Source organism: Monodelphis domestica, chromosome 1 (assembly GCF_027887165.1).
Source record: "Monodelphis domestica isolate mMonDom1 chromosome 1, mMonDom1.pri, whole genome shotgun sequence".
Taxonomy (NCBI): domain Eukaryota; kingdom Metazoa; phylum Chordata; class Mammalia; order Didelphimorphia; family Didelphidae; genus Monodelphis; species Monodelphis domestica.
In genome coordinates this window covers 13,251,894-13,276,972 of record NC_077227.1, presented here as the reverse complement: position 1 = coordinate 13,276,972, position 25,079 = coordinate 13,251,894, and the positions used below count along the sequence as shown (strand labels likewise).

The following is a 25,079-nucleotide window of genomic DNA, read 5'->3' as shown; positions in this document are numbered from 1 at the left end:
CAAAGTAAGAGATCATATCTTGACTTTCCTCTGGTCCAACTCATACTTCAACAAGAATGTCTTGTTCTTGACTCAACAAGGGACCAAAGAGACTATATTAAACTACCTCCAATGAGGAGGAAAGCACCAGCTTTCCAGGCAGCTCATTCTACTTTTAATGACTGCTAATTCTTTGGAATTTTTTTCTTATTCCATACTTTAATTTGCTTCTTTGGAAATTCCACCCATCAGTCAGTTTTGGACTCAGAGGCCAGCAGAAGGCAGCTAAGGCTTCTTGTATGGAATATCCCTTAATTCAATTTCCTTTGTTTCCTCTTTCTATCTAATTGCCACATTCATGTGGAAAGGGGGAAATTAGGAAGCACAAGCAAATTTTCTATTAATGATTCATTGATAGCTTGTGGAAACAGAGAGTGAAAAGCAACCATTATAATGAGGTTTAATATTGCCCAAGATTTTTGCTTATGTGGTGATACCTGAATGGCAGCAAGACAGTCTCTGGGTATGTGCAGGCCATTCCTTCTTTTCTCTGAGCCATTGTCTACCCACCTATTCAGAGGGCAGGATCTAGAGTGATTGGGGCCAGGCAGAGTTCTTTGTGGAGAAGGAGAGCTAAATGGCTAGACCTTATTGCTTTCAAGAGAACTGCTACTTTGATAAAAACCCTCACCTTCATGAGCCAGCCAAAGTACAGGGCAGTATGGAAATGACCCCTTATTGGACTGTTAGTTTAAAGAAATGAAATGGGCCCAAATAATGTCATTCAGAGTTTTATTACAAAACACCCAAAATGACCCTACACAATATCAAAAAAGGACTTTATGTTTATTAAATTCAAACACTAGACATCAAAGCAAACAAACATCAATGAATCTTTATAGGTTGCACCAAGTCTGACTCGGGTCTTACTTTATGGAGGCAGAGGGAAAAAAAAAAAACTATACCTTGGACAGCTCATGGTTTCAGGGGCACTAGACTAGACCTTTTATTTTTTGTCCTCTTTTCAGACATAATGGCATTTGAATTTCTCCACTGATAGATTCTGTTCCAACCAGAGCAAAATTATAAATTTTTGCTCATTTTGTTTTTTATTCCCAGAAATCTGTCTCTCTCTCAACAAGGTCAGCAAGACATGACGCTGTTATATTTTATACTTTCTGACTCTGCTGGCTGACTTTCCTGTGATTCATGACCATTTGTAGGCCTGAGTTTCCAAACTAGTGGTATATGTATTTTTTTTTAATGCTGGCTTTCCTAATTGACCGTGAAACACAACATTTCCTGGTCAGGTACCAAATATTTCAAACCACTGTCATTTTAGTAGACCATTCGCCTCTCCCCATTCTTATTTCCAGGGCAAAGCCATAATTCCTGGCTAATCTTACAATAGGACTCAACTAGTAAGCAGAAAAGAAATATTACCATGAAAGCATTGAGAAGAACTCACAGAAAAACTTTTCTCTCCCCCAAGAAAACTTGTTCTCAGCTCTTATTATATAGCACAGTCATATTCCATTACCTTCATGCAACCACAACTTTTTTAGCCATTCCTGGATTGATGGGTATCCACTTTGTTTCTAGCTCTTTGCTACTACAAAAGAGCTGCTATAAATATTTTAGTAGATTGGAAGACATTTTTCTTATCAATGAATTCTGCCAAGTGGTAAAATATTTGAATCAAAGGGAATGGGCAATTTAGTTATGTACTTCAGCTAGGAAAGCACTAAATTGTAAAACAATCCAAAAAAGATCTCAGAGTTTCCTAGTAGATTCATTAGGGAAGACATGGACAATAATTGTATGGGATGAGGAATGGATGCATGTTTTCCATTGGGAGCCATAGCAATTCCAATATCCTGGATCCATATTTCAACATCATTTCTAGTGCTTGGGGGATGCAAAAGTTGTAATGATTAGAGTTTTACACATGGCTTCATTTGAGAAAAATATAATAATAGGACTGGGAATGTTCTTTCCAAGTTGGCCCCTGGCATAGGAACAAAGAGGACCATTAGAACTAAAATAGATGTCAGACACTATCTATTCCAGCCTGTCATTGTACAATGAAAGAAACTAAGGTTCTCAGATGATGCCTTGTCCAAACGAATAATATAGAGTCAGGATTTGAACCAAGATCAATTTCAAATCTAACCTTCTGTCCATTAGAAGCACTATTTTATTATATATATATATATATATATATATATATATATATATATATATAATGGTAAAAATGTGTCTGAGAGATTGGCCAATTTGACAGAAAAGGAAAATAATAAATGTTGGAGGTGATGTGGGAAAAATGGGACACTAATGCACTGTTTGTGGAGTTGTGATATGATCCAACCATTCTTGAGAGTAATTTGGAACTATGATCAAAGGGCTATAAAGTTGTGCATACTCGTTGATCTAGCAATACCAGCACTAGATCAGTATCCCAAAGAGATAAAAAAGGGGAAAGCTATTTGTACAAAAATAGTAGTTGTTTTTGTGGTAATAAAGAATGGGAATTGATGGGATGCCCATCATTTGCGGAATGGCTAAATAATTTGTGGTATATAATTACAATGGACTACTACTGTGCTATAAGAAATGACAAGCCACATGATTTCAGAATTTAAAAAAAACACTGTGAAAGACATGAACTGATGTAAAACAAAGTGAGCAGAATCAGAACACATTTGTGTAAATGTACATATTTACAAAATATTGTTTCATGAGGTAGCGTGAATGACCTAGTTATTCTCAGCAACAAAGTGATCCAAAATAATCCGACTCATGATTAAAAATGTATTCATCTTTAGAAATAGAACTCATGGAGTCTGAATGCAAACAAAAACATATCATATTTCTCTTTCTTCTCCTTTTTTTCTTTGAGTTCTCTTCCACAAAATATCTAATATGGAAAAATGTTTTTAAAAATAACATACATAAAATCCATAGCATATTTCTTACCATCTCAGGAAGGGGGGTGGGAAAGGGAGAAATAATTTAAAACTAAAGACTGGCTAGATGTTTTGGGGAGAAAAAAAAAAGCTAGACTAACTCATCTTTGGTTGATTCCACTCAATCAAAGATCCTTATACCTGATGGTTCTATTATGGGTGTGGAAGCATTGGTCACACTGATTTAATCACTGAGAATCTCCTTATTTAAACCATGCATCTTTCTGGCTCTGATTACAAACAAATTCTATAAAGCCAAACTAACATTTTATCTGCTTGCAGGAAGTATCTCTAAGAGCTCCAGAGTCACAAATTGCAAACAATCTGGCAGTAGACCATCCCTTAACACAGTATCTGGATTGTGATTCAATATTGGCTCACTGGACAGAATGCCAATTTAGACTAATTAAGTTCTCTGACACACTTCCGAGTACTGATTATAAGTAATTTTAAGGTTTTGGAGGAAGTGAAGGTGCCAAGTTGCTAGCACCAGCTTCCTCTTTCTGGACACAACATTCCCCCTCCTCAAGGTAACAAGAAGGGGAAAAATGGGAGCAGGTTAGAAATTTAAATGGCCTCCAGTGATGTGCTGACCTAAACTTCCTGACACCGATTTAAGAAGCCTGTGGGTGCTCAGAGCAAGGACCTAGTAAGAGTTAGCAAATTCAACCAGTGCACAAATTGAAGCACCTTCAGTACTAGACTGTCTCCAGGTCCTTGCATGGAACTCTAAATATTTTGCACTTGGTGAAATCACCAAAATCTCTCCATGTCATATCTCCAAAATTCCACCCCAAATATCCCATGCCTCTGAGGAGCTAGATTCTACAAGACCCCAGACTGCCTAAAAGGAAGGAAAGACATATGTTTTGAGATAAGGTAAAGAGTTCAGACAAACACAGAGAATTGTACAAAGGACAGATGAATAGAGATAGGAAAAAGAAGACCTAAAGAGTAGTTGCTCCCTTAAAGTATATTTGAAGGGCTTTCAGTTGGAAGAAGTATTAGATATATGGATCAAGTTTGGTCACAGATTTAGAGGTAGAAGAGGACTTGGAGGTCACCAAGTCAAAGATGAGGAAACTGAGCCAATGTGGTATAAACTGTCATTCCCTACATAAAAACTAGTAAGCAAATGAGGCAGAATTTGAACCCAGGTCTTGCTGCCATTTAATTTCAGCACCTTATCTTCTACCCTACCATGAATGGAAATTAGAAAAATAAAAGTTTATATTTCATGTTAAGAAAAGAAACCAAAGAATCAAATAACTTCTCAACAAGTAGAATAGACCCCAAATGAAATGGACTATTTTAAAAGATGATAATGCCTCATATTGGAGTTCTTCAAGCAGAGATCAAAAGGTTATCTATTGGGTTGCTAGAGCATGGATTCTTTCTGTGCATGGTTTGGAATGGTTGGCTAGCAAGGTCCATTCCAATGTTAAGATCCTTCATGATTCTGGGATCATAGAAGCCTTTCTTTGATCAGTTGCTGGTGACAGATATGTCTACAAGCTCACAAAAGAGCACAAGTCTATAATATCCAAACAGAGCTGATTTCTTAGTATATAATATCAAAATAGCACTTGCTTATTTTCTCAAGCAAGAGTGTCTCTCACTATAAATATATATCGAGATGAAATCACAAAATCTCAAGTAAGCATTTTGTCCTTGCCAGCCATTAGCATCCATTAGGCAACCGATTTCCAGAAACTCATAAATACTGAGAACAGATACCGAAGGCATTCCTCTTTTCATATCTCAACTGACACAAGCACAGCTGTAAGTACCTAAATGAGCTTAATCTGTTTATTAAATTCAACTCTTCTCTTTCCAGTAGAAAACGAACTTCATTAAAGAAGAGAGAAAAGGAAAATATATTTCACAAAACATTAGAATAAATCTTCTCAAAGACCATCTCGCTGAAAGGCATCTTTATTTCCCAAAGCTAAATAGCTTGTTTTCCCCAATTTAACAAACACAAGAATCCATCTGTATACTGTAAAGAGTACTAATATATTTCTCACTGCTGCAAACGGGTATGTAATTAATTACACATTGTCATTTTTCCCCACTAGATATCTCTCCCACTGATATTAAAAACGACTCTTTGCAATAGTTCCTCTAAATTGCATTTGAAATAACTTTTTGGAAAAGAGGAAGGAAAGAGAAAGCATCATCCAGGCCCCATAAACTCCAACTCTGATATAATAACTAAGCAGTCAATCCTCTGAAAAGATGGCAGTGGCTTTGAGCGTGTGAGCAGATGATGATATGAGTCATTGTCACTGATAAGCACTCAACGAACAAATATTTCAGAGCCAGGCTAAGGAGCAGTTAGAGAGCATTCCATGCCAGGCGCATCTTGGAGGCAAAATAAAATATGGACTGCCATAAAGCTTCTGTGGCAGCCATTATCCCTAATGGAGTGGGGAAGAAGCCACTCATTTACCTCAAACTTATGCTCCAAGGATTCTCTCACCACTGCCCTCCAAACCACTCGTGCATCTTCAAAAGGAGTCCTTTCTACTTCCTTCACTGCTACATAACTGTCTGCACAGACCTACATGAATATTGGATGGTCAGGAAATGGGCTGAAACTAGGACCATGGCTTGGTGGACGTAAGTAAGGTGAATCTGGATTTGGAATCAAAGAATTGGGTTCAAGTTTTGCCCCTGATCCTGTGTGTCCTGGGGCTTTAGGGCCAGCCCCCTATGGTTTAAGTGATATTACCATTCTCATGGTAAGCCTGATCGCCCCCTTTTTCAAACTGAAACTTTCATTGGTGCAAAGATATCTTTATGAGGGAGGAATTCCACCTACCACTTCAGACAGGACCTTCTCCCCAATTCAGACTCTTAGAGAGTTACCCAGAAGCACTGAGATATTAAATGACTTGTTCAGGGTGATATAGCCTGTATACATCAGAGGTGGGCACTGAATCTAAGCCTAGCTGTCTCAGAGATGAGCACTAGATATTATGCCTCTCATCATTTAGAGGGATAAATCTCATGGGGCAATGGGTGCACAGTATAAGGGAATACAAATAGGAAGCTTACGTCCTTGTCATAAATTTGTAAAGGCTCTGATTTACCTTCTTAGAGGGACTAGAATCTTTGTAGCACTTAGATCAATACCAAAGTGACCTGAGCCATCTTAGGAGGTAATGAGCTTCCCTTCACTCCTATTGTATATCTTCCAGCAAATCTCAGGCTCCCACTTGAGAGATACACTATAGAGGGCTTTATCCATTATGCAACATTATTGCCCAACATCAAGGCTATTCTTTTTTTATTTATTATTATTTGTTTTTATTTTTTTGTAGAGATGATTCTTTGTAACTTATGGATAAGACTAGAGGGCCTTAGCAATCCTTCCAATTCACAGTGGAATCTCTTTGATTCTGTGATCTTTGCTCTATTTAATTCTAGGCATTTCTATATCATAAAGTCTTATTTTTCTGTCACAAGAACAGAGCAAAGAGACTCCTCATTTGTGATTCCTCTAGCCTGTCTTAAGTCCTGTGCCTCTGATTATTTCATGAGAATACTTGCCTTCAAACAAGGCCTCTTTTCATTCATCTTTTCTTTTTTTTCTCCTTTTTGGAAAAAAAGAACATACTATGGGTATAAAATGGCAGTAGGGAAAAGATAAATCAGAAAATCATATCTTTTGAAACTACATGAATGCTCTAGACTCAGAAACTGAATCATCAGAGCTTCCTTTCCCCTCTAAACTCATGTCAAAGCCATTTCTAAATTCAAGAACCCTTTTGGCTCTAGAAATTAATTTTGACTTTCAAAAAAGTGTCAAATAATTGAAATTCTGTATTTTGAGCACTTTTTAAGGGTGGCTAATATATGTTTATTGACTGACTTGCCAAGGGTCACAAAAGAAAGTGTTTGAGGGAAGATTTGAACTCATTTTTCTGGCTCTGAGGCCAATCTATATCCACTGAATGGAATTCATGTTTGCAAAGTGAGTAGCAGATCTCACAGTACTATATATGTGGTCCTTATCACCAAGTCAATCCAATGAGTCAATAATTAATTAGGCAAATTTAAATTCCATTTGGTAATTCCTTATTATCAATCAATCATTACCACCACAAGGCGTCTTCTGACAACTTCAAATGGAAATATATTCGTCTGTGTATAGAAATACTTAGAACTACTACAAATCAGTACTTTGATACTATTCTTCAGTTTCTTGCATTTTTGTCCTATCAGAGATCATGCTTTGTCAAATCTCAACTCTGGATGATTTTCATCATTGATCTCCTTTGCTCCTGCTCACATGACACTGAAGAGATGGAAGTCTTGGAACCATGTTGAACCTATTTAATAATAATTATACATATATGCATATGATGTCTGATCTCAATTACTCATTCACTCAGTTGAGACAAATTTTTTAGCCTTCTTTTATTCTCTATCCTACTTAACTATCTCTTTTTATTCTGCAGCTATTCTAAACTATCTCTTTCCTCCTTGAGCCTCCCACAGAATTCCCTCCTCTTCTTTTCAGTTAAGGAATTCACCTCATAAATGACCATCACTCTCCCTTCCCAAAAAAGAACTGAAGCCATTTGTCATGAGTTTCCATTTCTCCCTCTCTCTTCATCTCATAAATTCCTAGCCAGCATCTCTCATTAGAGGTGGCCTCTTTCCTTGGCAAAGCCAAGTTTTCTACATATTCTACATATTCTATTAATGTATCATCTTCTTCAGTGTATTGTCCACATTGTCCCTTACTAATATTTTAATAGTGTAAAAATATAATACTCCTTGCAGAGAGAAGCTAATTTCTACTTGCCTCAGTCTCCCCAATTTTAATCTTTACAATAGTTCACTCATTGTTTCCTACAAATGCCCAACCAGATTTATTTTAAAGAAAACTTTCCCTAGATTCTACCATCTATTCAACTTTTGACCTCCCTGTGTGCCTCAACTCCTTGAAAAAGTCATCAATACATAATGTCCACTTTTCTCACTTTCTTCTAAACTCTCTACTTTCTGATTTATAATCTCATCAATCAATAGAAATTTCTCTCTCCAAAATTACCAGTAACCTAGGAATTGCCAAATTAAAGGACATTTTCCAAATCTTCAATTTGTTTTGGCCCTCTTTGTAGCCTTTGACAGCTGATTGTGTTCTCACCTTTGAGAATCTCTTCTCTAGTTTCTTATGGCACTACTCTCTCTTCCCCTTGTACTTTGTGAGTCCTCCTCAATCTCCTTTTGTTGACTTTTCAACAGTATAATTCCCACTATTACATGTTTCCTCAAAGGTTCTGTCCTGTGCCATCTTTTCTCTATACAATTTCTTGGTCACTGTTTTAACATCCAAGGGTTTAATAGCTTTATGCAGATGATTATCAGCTGTGTGTGTCTATCCCTGCTATCTCTAGAATAATACTGCATCCTCAACTATCTACCAGATATTTCAACCTCAACATCATATAGGTACCTCAAGATCAAGATGCCCTAAAGAGAATTTTCAATAATATTCCCTACCCAAAGGCTTGCTTCTTCTGGATTTCCCTCTTTCTTTTGAGGGTTACATCATCCTTCCAATCAATTGCATTTACATCCTCAGGGTTACTCACAAGTCCTCATTCTCTATGTACCACATCTAATCAGTTGCCACATCTTGTCATTTCTAGCTATACCAAATCCCTTATATCCCACTCTTCTCTCCCCTCACTCAGCTACCACCATCATTCAAATGCCATATCTGGCACAAGCTAATGAGCCCTCATATGCTCTCCTTTTCAACTAAGCATCTTAGCATTTCTAATTTCTTTTAAAGCTCTTCTCTAGCATCACCTTCTACAAGAGGGCTTTCCTCATCCCCGAAGCCCCCTGTGCACATACACAAACATTTGCCTATATTTTAAAATAAAATCTGTAGGTATATGCACATCACATGTTGTATTATCCAGTGGCATGTAAGCTCTTTGATACAAGCATAATTTCCTTATTTTCTTCAGCAATAGGACAGGACATGGTCCAGGGAGATATGTAATGGATACATGATTGATTGATTGACTGATTTAGTTAATTAATCAATTTGCTAATTGATTAAGTGTATGGTCAGAAAACTTTTGCTAGAGCACCAATGAAGAGTCCAGGTTTCCAAGGGATTAGCTGGTCAGTTGCCATTTCTTTTCATATATTCCATTAGACCAGTAGCTTAGAAGTCATGTCCATCAGATGGGACCTAATGTCTCAGGCTCCCAAATTTTCACATATGGGCCCACAGTCACCAGTGAAGATTATAAGGGGGATTCTGAGCCAGGCTCTCTTATTTCCAAAGGTCAACAATACGAGTGAAAACAATGGTTAGTCCTGCCATATAGTAAATACTTAAGTGATTGGCTTATTTTTTAGTTTTCTCTCAGATACAGTTATACCCTGAAGATGCTGTCATCAAAATCCTTCCTATATTTGTACAATCAGAGGAATCAGAGTTTGAGGAGCCCTTAGAGGTCATCTAGTCCGATTCCTTCATTTTGTACAAGGCAGCTAGGAGGATAGTTTGGGGGCAGAGTCTGTTGGCCTTCAAAATTAAAAAAAAACTGAGGAATTAATATTTTATTCAAGAGGCAATAGAAAACCACTAGAGTTGTCTTAGTGTGAGAGTCACATGGTCAGGTCTGCTTAAGGAAAATTTGCGTGGTAGCTGGGGGGCATATGTACTAAAGTTGCAAGCGAAGAAAAAGGAAGACCAATTTGAGGGCTATTGCTGGAGTCTAGGAGAGTTATGCTAAGAAAATAAAATAAAGTGGTAGCTCTGAGTGGAGAGAAGGGGTAGGATGTGAGAAATAATGGTAAAGGCAGAAGCAGAAAACTTTAGCAACTAAATGATATGAGGGAAATGACTTGCCCAGGGTTACCACATGAAGAATTTGAAGGCAGTTTATCCAAATTGAGAATACTTTCCATTAAACCAGGAAGCCTGCCACCTTACCTTCTCTTATTAAATACAATAAAGGCACTAATTCACCTTTAGGAATATGAATTTTATTACATCGCATAAGAAACGTCTAATAATACAGCCATTAGGAAAAACCATAAGGGAGTACATTTCCAAAACACTGAAAGAATAAGATGAAAGACTGCTCTGAATGTTTCTGTCTGAAAACAGTCCAGAATTTTCTCTCCTAGCATTTAAAAATGACAATTCATATCAGCCTCATTTTACCAAAACAAGAAACAAATGAAATATTGATTGCAAGTTTTGAATCTCTGCTTCTGGTTAATGAATTACTCATCTTGGTCACATAAGAATTTGTTTTGTTCTCAGAGTCCTCTCATTGCTTTCCATAGGGTTGAGAACCTAGGACTCAAAAGGCTCTTTCAATAACTCATGACCTGTGCTAGTCCTACCAAGATGGAAAGGTTTTGAGTAGAGATTCTGGAGATGTCATCACCACAATGGTGGCTGCCAGGTGATTACAATTTGGGGGCAACTAGATGGCCCACTGGATAGTTCTAGATGGTGAATCAGGATAACCTGAGTTCTAATCCTACTTACCAGATTTCATAGATCTAGTAATCTGAAAAATACACAACCTCTATCAGTTTCAATCTCCTCATCTATAAACTGGACAATAATAGTGCCTACCTCATTGTAGAAATCAAGTGAGATGAATAAATAAATATATACATGTATATTTAATATACTGTGAAATCCTTAAAGTGCTATATATATTAGGTAGTACCATCATCATAATTATTAAATAAAATATTAATAATTTATATTAACAATGATACAATGTATAGTGTATTAAGTTAGGAGACAGGAAGACCCAAGTTCAGGTTTTGCTTCAGATGTTTGCTAGCCATGTAACCCTGGACAATTCACTTAACCTCTCTCTGACTCAGTTTTCTCACTATAAAACAAGATGCTTGAACCAAATGGATTCTAAGGTCTCTTTCAGCTCTAAATAGATTTCTGTGTCATAGTAATGTTTAAAAAATATTCTCTTTGTTTGGGATGGTTCCATGCTATAGCAGAGGAAGAAGAAGTTCTAACTCCTGAAATCCCAAGTTCTTCATGCATTGAAGCAAATAATTCCTAAATCAGCATGCAAGCTAAATCATATTATGAACCACATCTAAATACCTGTATTTATCTAAGCAGAGGATGCTATCAAACAGGAAATGGGGAGTCTTTGTACCTTGGACTAAGGGATTTCTTTAGGAGGGCACAGATGTTTATTGCTTCAGCTGAGATGAGCAACTCAGGAAAAACTCTTGAGTGCATGTGATTGCCAATTCATTTCTGAATCAAGGTGTCACAAAAGAAAAAGAAAAAGGGAATTCTGGGCTCCTTTTTTTTTTTTTTTCAATTGCTCATCCTTCTTATTTCCTCATATCATTTACGCCACCCTGTCAAAGAAGACATATATTGAACTTGTAAGGAGTCAACATTTTTTTTCCAGCTTCTGTTTTTAATTGACTCACTCTGCTTACAAATATAAGATAGAAATGGTTTGCTAACCAAAGGAACCTGCTACACAGGACACCTGGTTTTCTTAAACTCCCAGGTGGTTCTCCAGAATTAATCTTCTAAATTAGCTTTCTCTGAAGGCAGAAAGCCTGAAAATCAGCATTTGGTGGGAAGGATAAAGAAAATAAAAAATAAAACCCCAGAAGCATCAATTTCAAAATTGATATCAATAAAACCTTTATTTATTTCTTCTGTTGAAAATAAGAAGTCAGGCACTGAAAAATCACTTAACGCTAGTCACAAACTATGAAATGTAAATATCTTCCCAGTCTCTATGATTCTGCAGATTCAGAAGAAATGAAAGGCTCCTTAACATCTTAGAGAATACTGAGCCTCTCAGTTATTCCTAATTTAAAGAATTCTGCAGACACACTCTTCTCCCAAAAGCAAGCCTTAACTCCTGGAGGGGGCAGGTAATGGCTTATGGCATACTCTTCTTTCCCCTTTTTTTCCATGTGTGATAGGGAAATGGAAGTCAATGACATTTATTTTTTCCAAACAAAATGGACTTTTCTCTGACTTCTTCTGTCTTGAACTTTCTCTGGTATATGATACCAGCATGTCTGATGATTAGGACTTTGGAGACCTTGGTCAAGCCACAAGTTTCCTATGCCTTGATTTCTTTATCTCTAAAATGAAGATAATAATAGCACCTACTCTTAGGAGAGTAAATAGGCAGCTAGATGTTGCTGTAAATAGACCTCAGTTCAAAGACAACCTCAGATGCTGGATTTTGACTCTTATCAAGTTACTTAACTTCTGCCTACCTCAGTTTCCTCAATGGTAAAATGAAGATAATAATAGCATCTACTTCCCAGTGTGGTTTTTGTGAGGATTAAATGAGGTTTTTCAAATACATGATGCAGTGCCTACAATATAGTCCATGCTTAATAAATTATCATTTCTTTCTCTTAAAGAAATTGAGAATGTTAGCTTTCATGGTCTCAAAGTTTCCTTCAAGTTCTCCATTCATGAGCCTAGGAATATTCAACAGGTAGATTTTATTGAGCTTAGCATCTCATTAGCAAGAATGAATGCAGAAATTAGAAAGTCAACAAACAATGTGTTTGCTCCCCCTGGCTGTATGATTTCTTCCCTTGCTCATAATGCCCCTCTCTTTCAATAGGGGCATCTCTGTCAGTGACCTCAAAGAATCTCAGCCTCACTATGCATCTAAGTTATTATTTCAAGGGCTCTATCTCCCCACATTAGCCAGTGTCCTGGAGTTTCTCCCTAACATAGATATTCTCTCCACTCAACTGCATTCCATCAATCAATCAACAATTACTAAGTGGCTACTATTCAGCAAGCACTGTGCTAAGCCTACAGACACAAAAAGGAAGGCAAAGACAATCCTTGCCTTCAAGAAACTCAAGTTATTTAGAGATTTTGAGTGTATCTTTCCTTCTTGCCTTGAGGTCCCAGAGTTGGTCATTATGGCAAAGCCCCTAATATTTTTCTTCCTATATATGCAAGTTGCCCATTTCCTAGCTATCTTCTGTCAACTCACTTCACTTCTGTGGTATTTGCTGCCACTCTGTGAAATGAAGGATTGGAACTACTATATATATATATACATGTATATGTCATCTCTCTATATATTTATATAGCTCTGATTTATGATTGATGTTTTCTCCCCTTTCCAATAGTATGCTATTTGTTCTAATGACCTTTTAAAAAAATCCTCCTCCATCTTGGCTTCTCTTTAGTTTTTGGCAGTGTCCATTCACCTCTTCTTGTTATGCTTTCCTCCATAGGTGTTTTTGGTGACATTGTTCTCTCCTAGTTTTCCTATTTTTCTGACCTTTCCTTTATATCATTTGCTAATTCTTCAACAATGCCACAGACAACAAACATGGCTGTTCTCCAAGGCTCTACCAATGGACCCCTTTCCCTTCTCGCTTGATATTATCTAGCACGATTATTCCAAAGGGCTTCAATTGTTATACCTATGACTTTCCAAGTCTTTCTATCCATCACTAACTATCCTCCTGAGTTCTATTCTCACTTTGCTACCTGTCTTTCAGACATCTCAAACGGGATATCCCAAAGACATTTCAAATTCAACAAGTATAAAACTATTATCTCCCCCTCAAAAACCCTAACATAGCCCAAATTTCTTTATTATTGTCAAAGGTACCACCACCTTTTCAGGAACCAAGACTTATAACTCCAATCATCTTTACTACTTAAATATAATAAGCACGCATATCCAATTTATTTCCAAGTCTTGTCATTTCTTCCTTCCCAACATCTCTCTTCTGTGTCCCCTATTCTCTATTTATACACTCACTCACCTCTGTGTGGACCCTCATCACACCATGTCTAGACTGTTGCTGTAACCACTGTTGCAAAGCCCACTGATACAGACTTTCTCCTTACTGATGGAGATAAAGGTCCAGCCCTGTGCTGGTTTATTCAGGCAATGGCTAATAAGGACTCTGAAAACTCTTATAATGATTCTGGCAACCAATGAAGGGACTGCTGACTAGGAGTTGCTCAGATTCTCATCTTCAAGGACTTTTAACCCATCTAGAAAAGGTGATTTAACCATTTGGGAATTTCCAGAGTACAAGAACGAAGGGGACAGTTCAAGTTTCAGCCTAGCACCTTTTTGTGCTCTGAACTGAGAAAACTACAGAGACAGGTTAGTGATTTGTGATTATGTCTGTCTTTCTTGTCTGTGCATAAGAACACTGTGTTTCACCTGGAAAGCCACCTCTATTTCTGCCTGAATATTTGGGGAGGACTAGGCTTTTTCTGACTCCATTGTTTTTTCACCTTATTTTCTGAAGGCAAATAAACAGACTTATCTACCTGATAAATGACATTCTGTCATTTGTGATTACTGTGTTATCTTGACTACACTCTCTGGCTAAATTTTCTGTTTTCTTTTTAAGGTCATGAAAAACGAGTTATTAATAGGGTTCTTCTCAATAAAGATTAACTAATACAAATTAAATTAAATTTCAAAAATAATGATACAAACTTGCCAGGGTCCTCAGTTTTCACTTGAGTAAGTCTCTGTATTCCCTTGCCATATAATTTGGGACAGGGGTTACATAGAGTATAATGGCCTGCTAACAAGTATCCCAACTCCCTGACTCTTATTACAATCCATCCTCCACTCAGTTGCCAGAGTAATTTGCCTAAAATACCAACCTCACCATGTCCTTTCCCTCTTCATCCAACTTCTGTGGCTCCCCTTTATCTTCAGAATATAATATAATTAATATAATATATTACAACGTAATATAGCATAACATCATATAATTAATATGATATAATTGTTTTTAAAGATCTTCACAAATTGGTCCTTTCCTACTTTTCCATTGGTAACTGGCCTTCTCGCTGTCCCTCCCCAACACTTCTTTCATTGACTGTCCCCCATGGGGGTTGTGGAAGGGTTTCCCTCCTCAGTGCTACCTCATGGTTTCCTTGGTCATAATCAGTTTAAATATCATATTCTTTAGGAGACCAGACTTTTTCAGTCATTCACTCCTTATCCCAACTCTACTACTGCTAATTCCTTCCTTCTGATCTTTTATTTACATTGTGAGTTTCCTAGATTCTACTTTCTTTTCACCTTGTTTCCTCCATCAAATGGAAGCTTCCTGAAGAGAGGATGCAGAATTTGAATTTGATGTGTATTTTCCTGTTCTGGTACATAGGAAACACTCAATAAATGCTTCTTGAGTGTCTAATTTGTGCTTGCCTTTTTATTTGTTCACATATAGCACTCTCTCTGGTGAGGCTGTGAATATTGATTGCAAGGCCAGAACAATATCTCTCAGGTGCTCTCAAAGACAAACATGTCAACCCCCTACGAATCACGCTATATTATTAGATGGTTACCTTATAAAGGTAAAATCTAAAATTACTTCATGAATTCCCTCAAATGTAGAAATCGCCTAATTAATTCATCAATTAGCTCCAAGATCTTATTTCTGTCTATAAAACCGGAAGCAGTACCATCACAATCACCACCATCAACTACTGAGAGGTGCCTACTTTGACAAAGACCCAGCAGCACTTCAGGGCACATTATGGTAGGTAATTGAATATGCATCCAGAACAAAAATATGTATCCAGTAGACAACTCTTCATTCACAGCATGACCAATTTCCATATGGATGACACAATTGCCAAATACATTTTCAAAACCTATTACTAGTGCCATTTTCACTTTTCTTCATTTCCCCCCTAAAAGATCATCTGAAAATAGGTGTTGAGGGCAACTAAGTGACTTTGCAAATGAGAGTGTATCTGCATGACTCAGTTTGGGGTCATGTTGCCCTTGGCACTTAGAGCATATGGAAAAAGGCAAGTTCAAGCTGAGACTATCAGGGCAACAAGCAAGAAGGATTATGTTCTCTTCATTCCTGCCCTCTCTAAGTGAGTGGAGCCATTATCACAGATCAAACTTGTTTGTGTTGTTTGTGCAAATAAGACTTCCAAAAGATCTGGCCTATATTTACAAATGTTAAAGACAAGGAGTGATCAAGGAGTTGCAAATACAGTGTCATCTCATCACTACCTTTATCACCTAGATGAAGAACAGTAAAAATAATGGGAAGTGTATGAAGAAGAACATGAAAGAAGTAAAATCTAGTTTAAAATAAGGTTTTAAATTTATTTTGAAGAGATGACACATTATGAAAATCAGACAAGGTAAAAACAGAGGTCTCTCCAGTAAGTTCAGAACTCCCTGGGAATTAGATCATCATATGAAAGAGGCAACCTGTAGGACTGAGAGAAGGGAACTGGATATAGGATCAGAGTTCCAATCTCATTTGGGTCTCATGTTGTCTTTATTACATTATACAAATCTCTTAATCCTCTCACCATGCCAGTCCTTCTACCCCCAACTCAACAATGGCTGTGATCAAAAATAAAACTTTCTAGAATTTAATCTGTAAAATAAAAAGGTTGGTCTAAGATTCCTTCTAGCACTGTCTGTGATCCCATTATGCTAAGACTGACTGCCACAAGAATTAATATTTTCCCCTTTGCAAAAAACTTTTAAACAAAGCCCACCTTGTCAGGTGCGGGGTAGACAAGATTGTTGTTCAGGCAGATATGGGACTAAATGATCAAGATCCCTTCTAACTGATGTTTGGTACTAGTTGAAGTGATCACTATTAATTATTATAAAAACAATATCATGAAAATCATGAAAGAAAGAAAAGGAATGGGGCTCAAAGTAAGAGATAACAGATGGATAGTCTAAGGGTTCTACTGTTATCCATGAAATAGTAAAAGAGACAGAGGGAGGGTCAGTCATATACAGAGGAGTTCTAGAAGGATATGGTCAAGAATATCACAGAATGAAATGAAAGTGGGTTGCAATATTCATCAATGGATCATTAATGAAGTATAAGGAATAGAAGCAAATTCAAAAACCTATGAAAGAAAAGTGTGGAATTTCAAAAGACCTGAAAAGACTAGCCTTCACCTAAAGCATGAATGCCTTTAACAATAGCATTCACAGTGATCATCACTCCAATCTCAGTTGGAAGACCCTAGTGACAGTAAACTCACTTCCTTGAAAATTTACAATTTTTCATTATTTGGAAATTCTTCCTTACAAATCGTTAGAATTTGCCTTCTTCTCAATAACACTCAGTGGTCCTTGTTCTAAATTCTGGAGTCATATATCTATTCCATCTTCCACATGAAGAGAACCCAGTTAACCAGAACAGTAAGTATGCATGGATGATTTTGTTCTAGTTACTGAAAAACATTCTGAACTTTCTAGCAGATAACTTGGAAAAGAAGAGCATCACCATTGTAATTATTCAGAGTATTGAATGAACCTGGGAAGATTCATGAGTGCATAAGTCTTTCCAGCAGATTCCATTAAAACAATAACCTTTTCTCACAGCTTATTTCTCATGCCTCTCTGGGTAAAGAACATTGAACTTTGAAATAAATTCCCTTTGGCAAGGTTTCCAGCTCTAAGGACTTTGGGGTATTGATATAATAAAGAGAAAAGTGCTTAAACACAACCAGTGATTTAAAGCTGGATTTTGTTAGTTTGTGATGAGATCTGTAAAAAATAACTACCCCATCCCCTAATTCATTTGAACTGAAAAAGAGTGAAGCAAGCAGGACCAGGAGAACTATCTACAAACTGAGTACTGGACTATAAACAGAAAGAACACTAAAATAAAGCTGAAGGCTGGCATTGCCATGATTTTCTTGGCCCTAGAGAAGAAATGAGGAAATATCTTTCTCTTTTGGTAAGAGAGGTAGGGAATGATGGGTACAGAATTCTGCACATGCTCTCAGATATGACTAATGTGGGGTTTGGTTTTACTTCATGTTTTCTTCTCTGTTACAAGATAGGATAAGGGAAGCAACTTCTCCATGTGGGCAACTGATGCTAATAGAATCTGACATCATCTCAAAACCCTATTGCAGGATGTGTGCAAATCAGGGTTAAACTTGAGATCTTAGTGATTGTAGCTTTATCAGAGGCTAATGTTTTACCATAGCTCTTGGATGTTCACTGCTAACCATGTTACGATGACTCTCTTTTTACTGGATGATTGGACGAGTAGCTGGAGGGTGGCTATACCCAGAAATGCCTTTGAGTTAAAAACAAAATGTTCACTTACAATAACAAAATCATGATACTGAAACATAGCTCCAATCATTTCTGGCTAAGTTCTCTCAAATACCATCATTCCCTAATATCCAACTTGTCCCTCAGGGTATGAATAGAGACAGGGGTGGTCTCATTCCCTAAACAGGGAACAGAGTATCTTGCTCAGAATCTGGGCAAGAAGAGCAAAGTCAAATGCTGCCAGAGATAAATGATTGCTCCCCACTAACCCAAGCCCTGAGCCATTCAAGACTCTGCTTCTCACAAGGATCCTCAGGTTCCATCTCTGCAAAGAAGTGACTGAAGTTCAAAGGTTTTAGACACAAAATGAAAGTCTCTCATAGTCTCATTAGCTGTGACCAGCATTGGCTGGCAGATACCTTTGTCCACACAGGCATCATGGTGAGACATCAAAGCCTGACTGATGGACACTTCCATAATGGGGTTCATTTCTTCTCATTTCCAGGGCAGGACAATGAACATGACTATTATTACGATAAGGCTAATCATATATGGCCAAGAGGGATGATGAAATTGTAATACTGATCCAGCCATGATCAAAGAGAAAGAAGTTGCAAACTTGGCTAGAAAATGTCTTATAGTCAGGCTCCTCAGAATGATACCCAACTCCATCAGCCCCAGGAGGTTGTGTAGAAGTAGCTTCCTCTCCATTCAATGAACAGACAGACCATCATGCTGAGCATGCTAAGAATAAGGTTTATTCTTCTTAGCCCAGGAGAACAAAAATAGGGGAAATACTGGGGGAAACTAAAAAAAAAAAGAGGCTATGAAGTAACAAACCACTCAAATCTTCTGATATATGTAATTCTTTAAAAATTGACTTTCTTATCCATCTTTTGTTCTTAAGATACTGAAATGATTACTTTTCTAGACAATTACATTTATCATTTGAATAAAAGAAAGAATGGCTTTTGAATAGTTAAAGCTATCTCAGAATTGGAATCAGTTACATTAGAAGTGTGGGGGGGGAATGGGGGAGTTGCCTTTATTTGAAGTTCCTCAAGAAAAGGTTGGAAAAATTTTTGTCAGGAAAAAGAGGATCTTTGGCATGTATGTGTTGCATTAGATATCCAAGGATAATAAAAGTATGGATATAGTCATAGACGAGACCTTAAAGATATCTAGTCCAACTCCCTCATTTTTTTAGATAGGGAAAAAACACTAAAAGATGTTAAGTGACACCCTTAGGGTCACACAACTAATAAATAGATCAGTTCCAATTGCAAGCTTAAAATTCTATGCTTTGGGAGACACCACGACAGAACCTTTAGAACAAAAATATATGTGAAACATGAAATCCAGGATATATTTATGTTTAAAATAAAATTAGGAGCATTTAGAAAGACAGATATGGATGATGCAGAAATTGGAGCTGAAAAATTTCTAACCTGAGGACCAACACATTTTTTTTTGTCTTAAGTATTGTGTATGGGCAATTGGTTTGGTTGTTATTGGCCTCATTCTCCTAGAAATGGAATAAAGGGATTCTTCTGCTTAATTGAGAGTTCAGTCAATTCATTGGTTCTTATTAATTGGGGTCATTGACTTGCCTTCATTCACCTTCTGGTCACTCACACTTTCAAACTTTGATTACACTTTCATGTTTCTCTCTTCTGGAATGGTTTCAAGCAGTGATGCATAATTAGCAGGCAGGAGTTAATTAAAATTTTTAATTAAAATGAAAAATTCAATCCATAGTACTAAACTTCACCTTCTTAGGCTAGTGGTGCTCACTGCCACTCAATGGAATCATAGCTGAGGGAATTTTCTTAGAGATTCTAAAACTGAGCCAGCTTGAGAGTCCCTATAAAAACCAGTTGAGTGAAGTATAATTTCAAGATGGCAGGCATTCCAAGAAAATTATCATAGGGACATGTAAAACATGTTCTATGAGAAGTAAAGTGATTGCAAATGTCTAGCCTTCCTAGGGGGAACATAATGAGTGCTTTTAAATATTTTAATGAGATATAATGAGAAGGATTCAATTTATTTTTCATTTCCCCAGAGGGTAGATCTAGAGCCAATGCACAGAGGTTATAAGGAGGAAGATTTTGACTGAATACAGAGAAGAATTTCAGAAGAGTGCTATTGGCAAATGGGATGGAGAAAGGAAGTTTACTATTATTATAGATATTTGAGAAAAAAAATAGAGAACTGCTTATCTAGGCTGTTGAAGAAGAGATTCACATTTCCATTCATTTATTCCTTCATCTGGCAATGTCAGCAGGCATTTATTAAGAGCCTATTAGTCCAAGTCACTATGTTATGTTCTGGGGAAGATGAAAATGTAATTTAAGGCATGATGTTGGCCTTCATAATGTTGAAATCTGCCAAGGATTGAGTTAATTAACTTTTGATGTCCTAACTATTTCTCCTATTGAAAAATATAGGGGACAGTTAGGTGGCTCAGTGATTTGAGAGCCAAGCCCAAAGATGGGAGGTTCAAATCTGACCTCAGACACTTCCTACCTGTATGACTCTGGGCAAGTGACTTGACCCCCATTTCCCAGTCCTTACCACTCTTCTGCCCTAGAACCAATACAAAGTATTGATTCTGAGATGGAATTTAAGAGTATATATATATATTTTCCTCATATTTCATTTGTATCTAGTTGCCTTGGCCTTTTCCCCTTCACAACACAGAGAGGTCAATGGGGTGAGTATGAAAACATTGTACATTCTGTAATATTAGTAGTACATTGAATGAAAAATAAAAGTTAGAGTTATTTCCATTGAAAATATGATTTTGTATTAAAGCAAAATGTGCAAATTATCTTAATGTAAATGGAAAACTCCAAAAAATGAAAGTTCCCCAGAGGTAGAATGGGTGTACTCTTCATTACCAGACTTCTCCAAGCAATGGCTGGATGCTCCACTGTCAAATATCTCCAAGAGGGGATTCTTATTCAGGAACAGGTTTGACTAGTTTATCTCTCAGATTCTCACCAACTCAGAGATTCTTTGCTTTTGAACCCTTTATGGTAGGCAGTCTGACAAAGCACATCCTTGGAGCCAAAGAAACCTGGGATCTGGTTCTATTCCTGACTGATACTCGCTGTGTTGTGTAGGCATGTCATTAAATATCTCAATGACCCAACAAACCTCTAAGTCTGTAGATTTTAGGTGCTTTTTGGATCTTCATTGGTAGAGGGAGATTTTGTGTTGGGATTTCTTCACCTTGAGGAAATGATATTTCTGGAATCCTCTGTGCTAGATATGTTTGGGGGAAGGGAAAAGTTGGATGAATCCAATAAAATAGTACTTTTCCTTCAAAAACAAATGGTAAGGCCAATGTGTTATGAGGAATAGCTTCCATATGGTTCAGTACAGTCTTATTAAATCAAGTTCACCTAATGTTAATCTTTCATTCTGTTCAGAAATCCCAGCTTCATCTTTTTAGTATGCACGATGCCCAGTTTTAAGTTATACTTCTCTCATTCTCATCTATATATGTGTGGCAATAACAGTGAGACAAGTTTTTTAGGCTAATTTTTTGCCATTTCTTATACTAACCCCTCCCCTTTCTTTACCCTTAGTCAATTCATGCCCTTTGATCCAGGCATACCTTGGCTGGGTTTGTACTCCAAAGAGATAATAAGGAAAAAGACTTGTACAAGAATATTCATAGCTGCACTCTTTGTGGTGGCAAAAAATTAGAAAATGAGGGGATGCCCATCAATTGGGAAAAGGTAGACAAACTGTGGGATCTGTTGGTGATGGAATACTATTGTGCTGAAAGGAATAATGAACTGAAGGGATTCCATGTGAACTGGAAAGACCTCCAAAGAGTAATGCAGAGTGAAATGAGCAGAATCAGGAAAACCTTATACACAGAGACATACACTGTGGTACAATCAAATGTAATGGATTTCTCTACTAGCAGCAATGTAATGATTCAGGACAATTCTGAGGGATTTATTTGAAAGAATGCTATTCACATTCAAATGAAGAACTATGGGAGCAGAAACACAGAGGAAAAACAATTGCTTAATCACATGGGTCAATGGGGATATGATTGGGGATGTAGACTCTAAATGATCACCCTGGTGCAAATATCAATAATATGGAAATAGGCCTTGATGAATGACATGTGTAAAACCCAGTGGAATTGTGTGTCAGCTACAGGAGGGGGTTGGGGTAGAGGAGGAAAAGAACATGAATCTTATAACCATGGAAAAATATTCTAAATGAATTAATTAAATAAAAATTTCCAAAAAAATCCTAAATAATTGTGGCTTTAATCAATTGAAATAGATGGTCAGGTCTCTGGAGATGATAACAATGAAAAGCTCTTGGGGAAAAGTACCCCAAAGAAAGGTGAAATGGATGCAGGTGCATCCCTCCTGCAGACTTCTTTCTCTAAGAAAAAAAGGTAAAATAGCAAGGAAAGATTAAAGGAAAATGAGAAGTCAAGGGGAAGATGAATTATATATATGGGCAGTCATCTCATATTGAATGGTCTCAGCTCTTCACCACAGGAGGGGGGCTCCACTTTGAAGAGAGTCTGCTTTGTCAAACCCTTACAGAAACTTCTTCATTGGCTAGCTGTCAATGACCACTGAAAAATGACAAAGTTGATGCTATCAATGACTAGCCAACCCTTGATGCTGTGCTACTCTATACCCCTGTTGTATCAAGGATAGATAACACTGAGTTCAGCGGTCATGATCTTTCTTTAGAATTCACATTTATAGCTGAGCTACTAGGAAGTCTCTAGAGTCAGTAGCATGGAAATGCAAGTTTATAAATGAGGACTTTGTGAGGAGGACAATCTTACAATGACATGCAGGAGATCTGGAATTCATGTCATCAAAACTGTGTGTGTGTAGCAAAAAGAGTTCTTTTATGAAAGCCAAAACTAAAAGACCTAGAAATTCCTGGCAGATCTCTGGAAGACTTGCAAAAAATCAGGAGCAAAAATCACACAGGATATGAACATCAGGATGGGTTATCATCTCTTCTAGTTGAGGGAATTATGCATATATACCTCAGGACCACAGATCCTTTGAAATCATCAATTATTTGCATGTGACATATTCCTGGAAGATTAGATCACTCTCCATGACTTTTCGATATTCCTCAACATGTAGAGGGTTTCTCTTCATTCAAAGCATAGTGGAAATGACTGTTGGTTGGTTCTCCAATCAATTCAAATGAAACCAATCCAACTCAACCCAATCCAATAAGCATTTATTGAATGTCTATTATAGAGCAGGGGGTATGCTACCAGCTAAGACTAGGACTAGGAGCAAGTCAGAGGAAGTATTACCAGATAAAGTGCTGGTCTTGGAGTCAAAAGGACCTGGCTTAGAATCCTGCCAATGACTCTTAGTCTCTGTGTACCCCATAATGAGTTATTTAATTTTGCTTTGTCTCAGTTTCCTCATCTATAGAATTGGCAAAAGAAGAGAAACTACTACCTGGGGTTATTAGAACTAAATCAAAGTGCAACACCAATCTTAAAGGACTACATAAATACTAGCTATAATGATGATGATGATGATGCTACCAAGATCCCCTCCAACTCTAATGGTATGTGATATTTAAAATAAAACAGCATGGCTAACAGATTGTGGGAAATGCCTACAATTCAGCATTATCCCATTTAATTTAGCAACATCAAAAACATGGTTAATAGTTAAAAAGAGACACATTTTGTCTGTTAATGGTACAAGCAGCAAAGAGAAATCTCCCTAACCAAACCCTCTCTCCCCTAATCCCCATTTAATTCTCAATTGTATTTCAAAAACTGTTCTTTAGCTCTTCCTGACAATTTCATATTTAAATAAAAACCAGGCATGGATAGCACAGGGGAAGAGAAAATGAAGAAAAATTAAGTTGTTAGAAATGTGGTGAGGTTTTAAAAGAGAAGCTTTAGAGGTTTTGATTCAGTCAAGTTTAAAAGAAAATTGTTCTAAAGCAGAGGGGGAAGTGGGGACAGGTCATCAGATTTTCCAAGGAGTATGTTTGTCTATCTCTGTTTTTTTTTTTATTTTGTTTTTGTTTTGTTTTGCTTTGCTTTGCTTTCCTTGTGCTAAAAAACAAGTTGAAAGGTTCCTAAGTCAAGAGTATCACCTGGGAAGCCAATAGAAAAAGCAATAAAATATTTGATCTTTGAGACGAATTCCACTTCACTCTTGGGACTTTGCTTGTTATCTAGACTCTGTATTTCTTCATTAGTCAGACTCCTAATAGCTGAGGATTACAGGAGAGATAATGATTTCCATTACCCACTGGTACTATTACTCCATCTTTGGAAGCCTCAGTGGGGCTCAGATAAGAGTCCTATGTGAGGCCCTGGATAGAGGCTGATTCATTGCTTAGTTCATCACCTCCAACACTTGCTTCCAACATGATAGAGAGATGGGCCAGTCAAGTATCCTCAGCACCCCATCGTACTTCTTCCTCATTTCATGACCTGTCCTCAGCCACACGTTGGCTTGCTATTCAGTGAAATTGCCATGAGATCAAACTCCACTTAAGAACAAAAAGATAGGAAAGAAATCACTGGGGAAAAAAGATCATGTGCTCAGTGCTTGGATATGGAGACTGAGGATGTGGCTTGGAATTCTTCAAAACCAACCAAACAAAACCCCTCATCTTCTGCTTAGAATCAATGCTAAGTATTAGGTCCAAGGCAGAAGAGTGGTAAGGGCTTGACAACTGAAGTTGAGTGAATTACCCAGCATCACACATTTCGGAAGCATCTGAGGTTCATTTCAACTGATACATGAAACTGAGAAAATCACTTCACTTTCCTGGTTATAAGTTTCCCAAACTGTAAGAATGCTGAAAGAGAACTAGAATTCCCTCTTTTAAAGATTTTCCCAACTCTAAAACTTTTACATTGCTGAAATATAGCTAACCACATTAGCCCACCCTTGCTCAAAATTCTGCACTGCTACATTAAAGCACTTAAAGCCTCTCACAACCAAACTCCCAGGCTCATTTTGCCTAGTTCTCCTTGGTGCAATTTCTCTTCCTGTGA

At 37.3% G+C, this 25,079-nt stretch overlaps 1 protein-coding gene across 2 annotated transcripts in view; it reads right to left on the bottom strand.

Annotated features, from left to right (window-relative positions):
* Positions 1-25,079, bottom strand: part of PRKG1 (protein kinase cGMP-dependent 1) — a 1,271,158-nt gene that overhangs the window by 593,241 nt on the left and 652,838 nt on the right. The window lies entirely within an intron of this gene.